Source organism: Dromaius novaehollandiae, chromosome 15 (assembly GCF_036370855.1).
Source record: "Dromaius novaehollandiae isolate bDroNov1 chromosome 15, bDroNov1.hap1, whole genome shotgun sequence".
Taxonomy (NCBI): Eukaryota; Metazoa; Chordata; class Aves; order Casuariiformes; family Dromaiidae; genus Dromaius; species Dromaius novaehollandiae.
The window spans coordinates 23,690,977-23,698,016 of NC_088112.1; the positions used below are offsets into that span (position 1 = coordinate 23,690,977).

General features: G+C 60.7%; 1 long non-coding RNA gene across 1 annotated transcript; it reads left to right on the forward strand.

Annotated features, from left to right (window-relative positions):
* The first annotated feature begins 4,761 nt into the window (after positions 1 to 4,761).
* On the forward strand, positions 4,762 to 6,057 carry LOC135330054 (uncharacterized). The gene is made up of 2 exons (XR_010391815.1): positions 4,762 to 4,920; positions 5,055 to 6,057. It is a non-coding gene; the product is annotated as an uncharacterized LOC135330054 (long non-coding RNA).
* Positions 6,058 to 7,040: the final 983 nt, after the last annotated feature.

Genomic DNA, 7,040 nt, shown 5'->3' on the forward strand with positions numbered 1-7,040 from the left:
GCCGGCGGCCACCGCTGCGTACGAAGACCGTTGCGGGCAGCCGGCGCACACGTGCGCGCTGCCGGTCGCCGTGTTGGCCGCTACTCTGCGCTCTCTCGGGGACGGGTAAGCGCAGGGGCCGCGCTCGTGCCCCCTGCCCGGTGCTCACGGACCGGGAGCGCTTTTCCCGAGAGGGCTTTTCCTTCTCGGTGCTTCCTGGGGGCGCGGGGACGGGCAGTGCCGTCTCGGAGCTGCTCCGCGGCGCTCTCTCCCCGGGGCAGCCCCAGCGCCTGCTCGCTGATCCCCGCCGCTCTCTCGGGCGCGGGCAGAGCAGCCTCGGGGCGCTCGCTGCTCGGCCTGAGCGCCGGGGTGGCGCGGCGGGCTGCGGTTGGCGCGCGGGAGCCGGCCGGCTGCAGCGCGGCGCTGCGACCACGCGAGGGTGGGGCCATTGCGGGTCTGGCCTGCCTCGCGCTGCGCTCCCCCCGCCCCTGGCGCTGCGCTCCCCCCGCCCCTGGCGCTGCGCTCCCCCCGCCCCTCGCGCTCCGCTCCCCCCGCCCCTCCCGCGCGGTCCTGGGCCGCGCACGCGCGGTGCGGCGGCGCGAGCCCTGGGCGGCCGGCGCACGCGCGGTGCGGCGGCGCGAGCCCTGGGCGGCCGGCGCACGCGCGGTGCGGCGGCGCGAGCCCTGGGCGGCCGGCGCACGCGCGGTGCGGCGGCGCGAGCCCTGGGCGGCCGGCGCACGCGCGGTGCGGCGGCGCGAGCCCTGGGCGGCCGGCGCACGCGCGGTGCGGCGGCGCGAGCCCTGGGCGGCCGGCGCACGCGCGGTGCGGCGGCGGGCAAGATGGCGGCGAGCAGGGCGGGTGTTTTGGCTGGACGGCGGCGGGCGAGGGCAGAGGCGGCCTGGAGTCGAGCATGTGGGGGCCGCGGTGAGGCGAGGCGAGGTGAGGCGAGCGTGTGCCTTCGGGTGGCCGCGGGTGTCGGGCTGTGTCCTGCCAGCCGGGGCCGTCGCTGCGTGGAGGCGGCGGGGCGGGGGGGGGGGTAGTCGGGCCGGGGGCCGCGCCGCGCCGCGCCGGGTCTGCGCGGCGCCGGGTCTGCCGGAGCGCGGCTCTGACTCTCCCTTTTGCGTGTGTCGCCTGTAGGGCCCCGGTTCCTCCCCAGCGCGGGCCGGGGCGTGCGCTCGCCCCTGCGGACGCAGCCTGGAGGAGTGTGTGTGGGGTGTCTGCGCGGGGGTCTGGATGTCTCTAGCAGCGGCACGGCAGCCTGATGCCTCCTCTCGTCTGGGACGCGGGGTCCTTGGGGAGTTCCCTGCTGCCTCCTCTGGCGTTCTCTGCGAGCTCATAGATCCCTCCACCTCCTCTCCCTCCCACCCCCCCGCTCCCCTGTCTGGTGGGGTGGGAGACCGGTGGCTGCTCCCGCCGAGCTGAGAGCCACGTAGGGCACCCCTATGTGCTCACTACGCATCTGGGATGGCACCCCTGCCCTGAGGGCCCCGCAGAGTCCCACCCTTCCTGCAACCAGCCCCCCCAGAGCCATTAAACCACCCACAAATCCTGCCCCAACACCCCCACAGGCCCCAAAACGCCTCTGAGCCCTGCCGCAATGTTGTCACTGACTCCAGACCTTCCCCTGCACTCTGTGCAAGGCCCCAAACATTCCTCAAACTGCTGCCAGACCCAGTCCCCGCAGCAGTGAGGCGTTCTAACAAAGATGGGGTGCGATCTGCGTCTCCGCCTCGACTCAGTCCCGCTTTAGAGAAACAGGAACTTAGAGCACTTCCTGGTGAAGAGTGTTGACGGGTGAATGTGCGGATGACAAAGAGACTTTTCTCTCTTTTCTTCTGAGCCGCCTCTCAGAAGCCTCTGTGTGTGCGCGATGTGGCTGATCTGGTATAATCGTGCTGTGCGCAGTGCTTAAGGAGAACATTGCCCTAAAATGGAGGGCTAAGGAATAGCCTAAAAAACCTAAAAGGCTCGGGAAGAGCCAAAGAGAACACCGATGGGCTCTGGGAAGCCCCAGTGATGCTAGCGAAAACAGCGTGGCTTTTAGGCACCTCCTCAGAGCAGCAGCAATGTCTCGCTCCAGCCTATGGGACAATGGGGACTCTTAATTACCGCCTTGAATTACCACAAGTGTTGCAAAAGCAGAAGGGACTAGGGAGCATGCAGAGCAGGTTATGGACTATATGTCAAGTTTAAACAAGCAACAAGCCCCTCTGCAAACAGAAACAGGTTTAGCCCTAAGTAATAGACGAAGGTAGCTGTGAGTAACGTGAAGCGAAGCGGTGACGTCAGTCACCCCGAAAGCCTCGGAGAAGCGGTCTGAAAATCTGGTACCCTCGCGGCCTCGGCAGTCTTTTTGGTTTGTTTGGCAGGGTAGCCCACCGAAGGGGGACATCTCGAAGAGAAGCAGCAAGACCTGGGGATCCGGTGGTTCATTTTGGTCGTCGCCTGTGAGGCCAGCATGCAAGAGTAAGAGGAAGCTAGGAGCAGTCTCAAAAAGGTAATAGGTTTGAAAGGGAGACAGGCAAATCGAGGGCTGTCGTTCCTCCACGTAGTTAAAGACCGAGAGAGTTGTCGGTTAAGCGCATGCATACGAGGGTTTGCGAACAGTAACAATAACACTGAAGCGGAATAAAAATAAGGTTTCGTGGAAGATGGCGTTAGGAAGGTATTAGGCGACGTGCCCGCCTGCCTAATAACCTAGCCCTAATTGCTGCGTGTAACGTTTCCAGACCGTTTACCCTGCAACGTATGGTGCAAAGTGCCGTATTAAGACCTTTCCCTTAAGGAAAAGAAGAAGAAAAAAAGAAAAAAAAGGGGGAAAAAGAAAACAGGGTAAAGAGAAAAAGATCGTGCATAAACCTAAGCGTTTCACTGGAAGTAAAACGCGAGTTTATCGCTTCCTTACAGAGATGGAACCAAGGACAGCAAATGCTGACGAGGAGAAGAGACGGACGAGCGTTTGCTTGCGGTTAATACCGAAGGGACGGGATGAAACAAGGAAGCCAGAATGCAGCGGCCCCTCGATATCACCAGGAACTGCTGCAGGAGGAGGCGTTCTGGCACGGGTAACTAGGGTAAGTATGGCTAATGACCGTTAGCAGTTATTTCGGCCTCCCCGAGGCAGCGCTGAGGACTGAGTAACCCGTTCCTACCCTGTGGCTGCTGTTGCCTGTATCTGCCTTAGCTTTGCTTTGGCTGTTTCTCTTTTGTTTTGTTATCGTACACGCAGCTACGGAAAGGAATAGATGTCATACTTACTTTTTTAGATTAATTGCCACGGCTGAAGTTGAAGAGACCAAGAAACGTAAGCCCCGAAGGGGCACATCTTGAAGAGAGGGGGCTAGACCTAGCGATCCAGTTGTTCGTTTTGGTCGTCGCCTGTGAGGCCAGCATGCAAGAGTAAGAGGAAGCTAGGAGCAGTCTCAAAAAGGTAATAGGTTTGAAAGGGAGACAGGCAAATCGAGGGCTGTCGTTCCTCCACGTAGTTAAAGACCGAGAGAGTTGTCGGTTAAGCGCATGCATACGAGGGTTTGCGAACAGTAACAATAACACTGAAGCGGAATAAAAATAAGGTTTCGTGGAAGATGGCGTTAGGAAGGTATTAGGCGACGTGCCCGCCTGCCTAATAACCTAGCCCTAATTGCTGTGTGTAACGTTTCCAGACCGTTTACCCTGCAACGTATGGTGCAAAGTGCCGTATTAAGACCTTTCCCTTAAGGAAAAGAAGAAGAAAAAAAGAAAAAAAAGGGGGAAAAAGAAAACAGGGTAAAGAGAAAAAGATCGTGCATAAACCTAAGCGTTTCACTGGAAGTAAAACGCGAGTTTATCGCTTCCTTACAGAGATGGAACCAAGGACAGCAAATGCTGACGAGGAGAAGAGACGGACGAGCGTTTGCTTGCGGTTAATACCGAAGGGACGGGATGAAACAAGGAAGCCAGAATGCAGCGGCCCCTCGATATCACCAGGAACTGCTGCAGGAGGAGGCGTTCTGGCACGGGTAACTAGGGTAAGTATGGCTAATGACCGTTAGCAGTTATTTCGGCCTCCCCGAGGCAGCGCTGAGGACTGAGTAACCCGTTCCTACCCTGTGGCTGCTGTTGCCTGTATCTGCCTTAGCTTTGCTTTGGCTGTTTCCTCTTTTGTTTTGTTATCGTACACGCAGCTACGGAAAGGAATAGATGTCATACTTACTTTTTTAGATTAATTGCCACGGCTGAAGTTGAAGAGACCAAGAAACGTAAGCCCCGAAGGGGCACATCTTGAAGAGAGGGGGCTAGACCTAGCGATCCAGTTGTTCGTTTTGGTCGTCGCCTGTGAGGCCAGCATGCAAGAGTAAGAGGAAGCTAGGAGCAGTCTCAAAAAGGTAATAGGTTTGAAAGGGAGACAGGCAAATCGAGGGCTGTCGTTCCTCCACGTAGTTAAAGACCGAGAGAGTTGTCGGTTAAGCGCATGCATACGAGGGTTTGCGAACAGTAACAATAACACTGAAGCGGAATAAAAATAAGGTTTCGTGGAAGATGGCGTTAGGAAGGTATTAGGCGACGTGCCCGCCTGCCTAATAACCTAGCCCTAATTGCTGCGTGTAACGTTTCCAGACCGTTTACCCTGCAACGTATGGTGCAAAGTGCCGTATTAAGACCTTTCCCTTAAGGAAAAGAAGAAGAAAAAAAGAAAAAAAAGGGGGAAAAAGAAAACAGGGTAAAGAGAAAAAGATCGTGCATAAACCTAAGCGTTTCACTGGAAGTAAAACGCGAGTTTATCGCTTCCTTACAGAGATGGAACCAAGGACAGCAAATGCTGACGAGGAGAAGAGACGGACGAGCGTTTGCTTGCGGTTAATACCGAAGGGACGGGATGAAACAAGGAAGCCAGAATGCAGCGGCCCCTCGATATCACCAGGAACTGCTGCAGGAGGAGGCGTTCTGGCACGGGTAACTAAGGTAAGTATGGCTAATGACCGTTAGCAGTTATTTCGGCCTCCCCGAGGCAGCGCTGAGGACTAAGTAACCTGAGGGGCTCTGGCCTGGGTTAGGGCAGAAGTGCAGGCAGGCGGGATCAGGCATTTTCCTCTCAGCTCTCCGAGCTGAATCCTAGCCCTGAAGGAAAAAGCACTGGGGGAAGGCTACTCGGACACCTGCCACGTCGAGGGCAGGGGCAGGAGCTGACCCTTCCCCGACGGATGGACGGACGGACAGACGCTGGTGCGGCGGTGACTCTTTGGATATCGTAGGTAAGGGGAGGCACGCTGGTGCCGAGCTCCAGGGCGGTTTGCCTGAACACGATGCCCGGGGCAGGAGGTTACGCATTGTGTCCGGGGCTGGGAGCTGGTCCCCGAGTCCCATGTACTTGGGAGTGCCTGCGCTTGCCAGGGAGCCCGGTGCTGTTCCCAGAGCTGCGGGGAATTTCCCTTGCGTTGCCTGGACCCTCGGGGCTCTTGGGGGTGTTTCCCCTCATCGCAAGGGCAGCCAGAGCCCCTCCAGGGCTGCGTGAGGTCCCCGAACCGCTCCCGGATTTGCTTTTGGCACTCCGCAGTGTCGCTCGTGTGCCTGGGGCAGCCTGCAGGCGCCATCCTGTCAGCCGCGTTGAGCCCTGCGGCGTGCCTGGTGACCCCTCTGGTGTGCGCCAAGGCCCTTCCTCTGTATTTTGGTCTGCCCCAGAGCCCTGCACTTGCCCTCTGATGCCCTCAGGACCCCTCAGTTCACATTCTGGGTTGCCCCCGAGCCTTCTGCGTGCCTTTCGGTGCGCCCCGTGGCCCCGTGTGTGTTTTGCGGCACGCCGCAGAGGTCTGTTTAGCTTTTTCTCCTGTCCTGGAGTTTTCTGGGTGCTTCTGGGTGTGCCCCAGGGCCCTCCTTTTGGTGCCCCCAGAGTCACTCTGTTTGCTCTATCGTTGTTCTTTTTTTTTTTTTTTTTTTTTTTTTTTTTTCCTTGACTTGTGTTGCACCCAGAGCTCTCGATTTGTTCTCTTGTGCTCCGCATACTCCCCTTTCCGCACTCTACACCCCAGGCAGGGCTCTCCCTTCAGCTCTCAGCAAGCTGCTGTCAGGAGAGTGGGGGTGCCTCTGCTGCCCTGGCAGCCCCAGCTGTCCCTGAAGGGGCTGATGGCCAGGCCCCCTGCCCAGTTCCTGCAGGCCCACAGCTGCGGGCCCTGGGGCTGAGATGAATGCCAGGGGGAGCTGGGTGGCAGGACAGGCCCCAGGTGGGGCTGATGGCAAGGGCAGGCCCACATTTGGGGGCTGGGGCCGCAGTTGGGGGGAGCTGGCGCTGGGGCAGGAGCTGGGCAGCGGAGCTGCCACGGAGCACGGCCCTTCGGGACCAGCCCGGCGGCCGCCCCGCGGAGGAGGTGAGCAGGGCCGGGGGAGGCGCGCTGCAGGCTGCGGGTCCCGCATGTGCCGGGGGTCCCGGCGGCTGGGAGTGTCCCGGGGCCACGGAGGCGGGGGGAGGAAGGGGGTGCGCCGGGGCTGTGGTGCGGTTTACTGCGCGGTCGGAGGAGCGCGGGGGGGGGTCTCCTGTGTCAGCTCGGGAGCGTGTCGGGGAGCGGGGGGAGGAGGGTCGTGGAGGGGCGGGGGCAGTGTCGGAGCTGAGGCGGGGCCGGTCGCGGGGGTGTCGGGGGAGCCCCGGGCCGGTGGTGGGGCTGGCGGGGCCGCGCTCGGGGCTCTGCGGCCGTTTCCGGGGCGACAGGGGGGAAGGGGAAGGGGGGCGGGACGGAAAGGAACGGAATGTGCCGAGGGTCAAAGGTGCCCCAGCGCTGCGGGTGGGGGGCGGGAGTTGGGGTGCGGGACTGCGGGGAGCCGTAGCTTTCGGCGCGGCATGCCGGGAGCAGTAGTCTTCCGGCACTGGGCTTCCGGTGGGGCATGGTTGTTCTGAGCGCGGCATGCTGGGAGCGGTAGTCTTCCGTCACTGGGCTTCCGGGCGGCCATGTTGCTTGGCATGGCATGCCGGGAGCAGTAGTCTTCCGGCACTGGGCTTCCGGGCCGCCCTTTTCGCGTGCACGGTATGCTGGGAGGTGTAGTCTTCTCAGGCGGGGCTACTGGGTGACCATGCTGCGCCTCTCGAGGTGGCC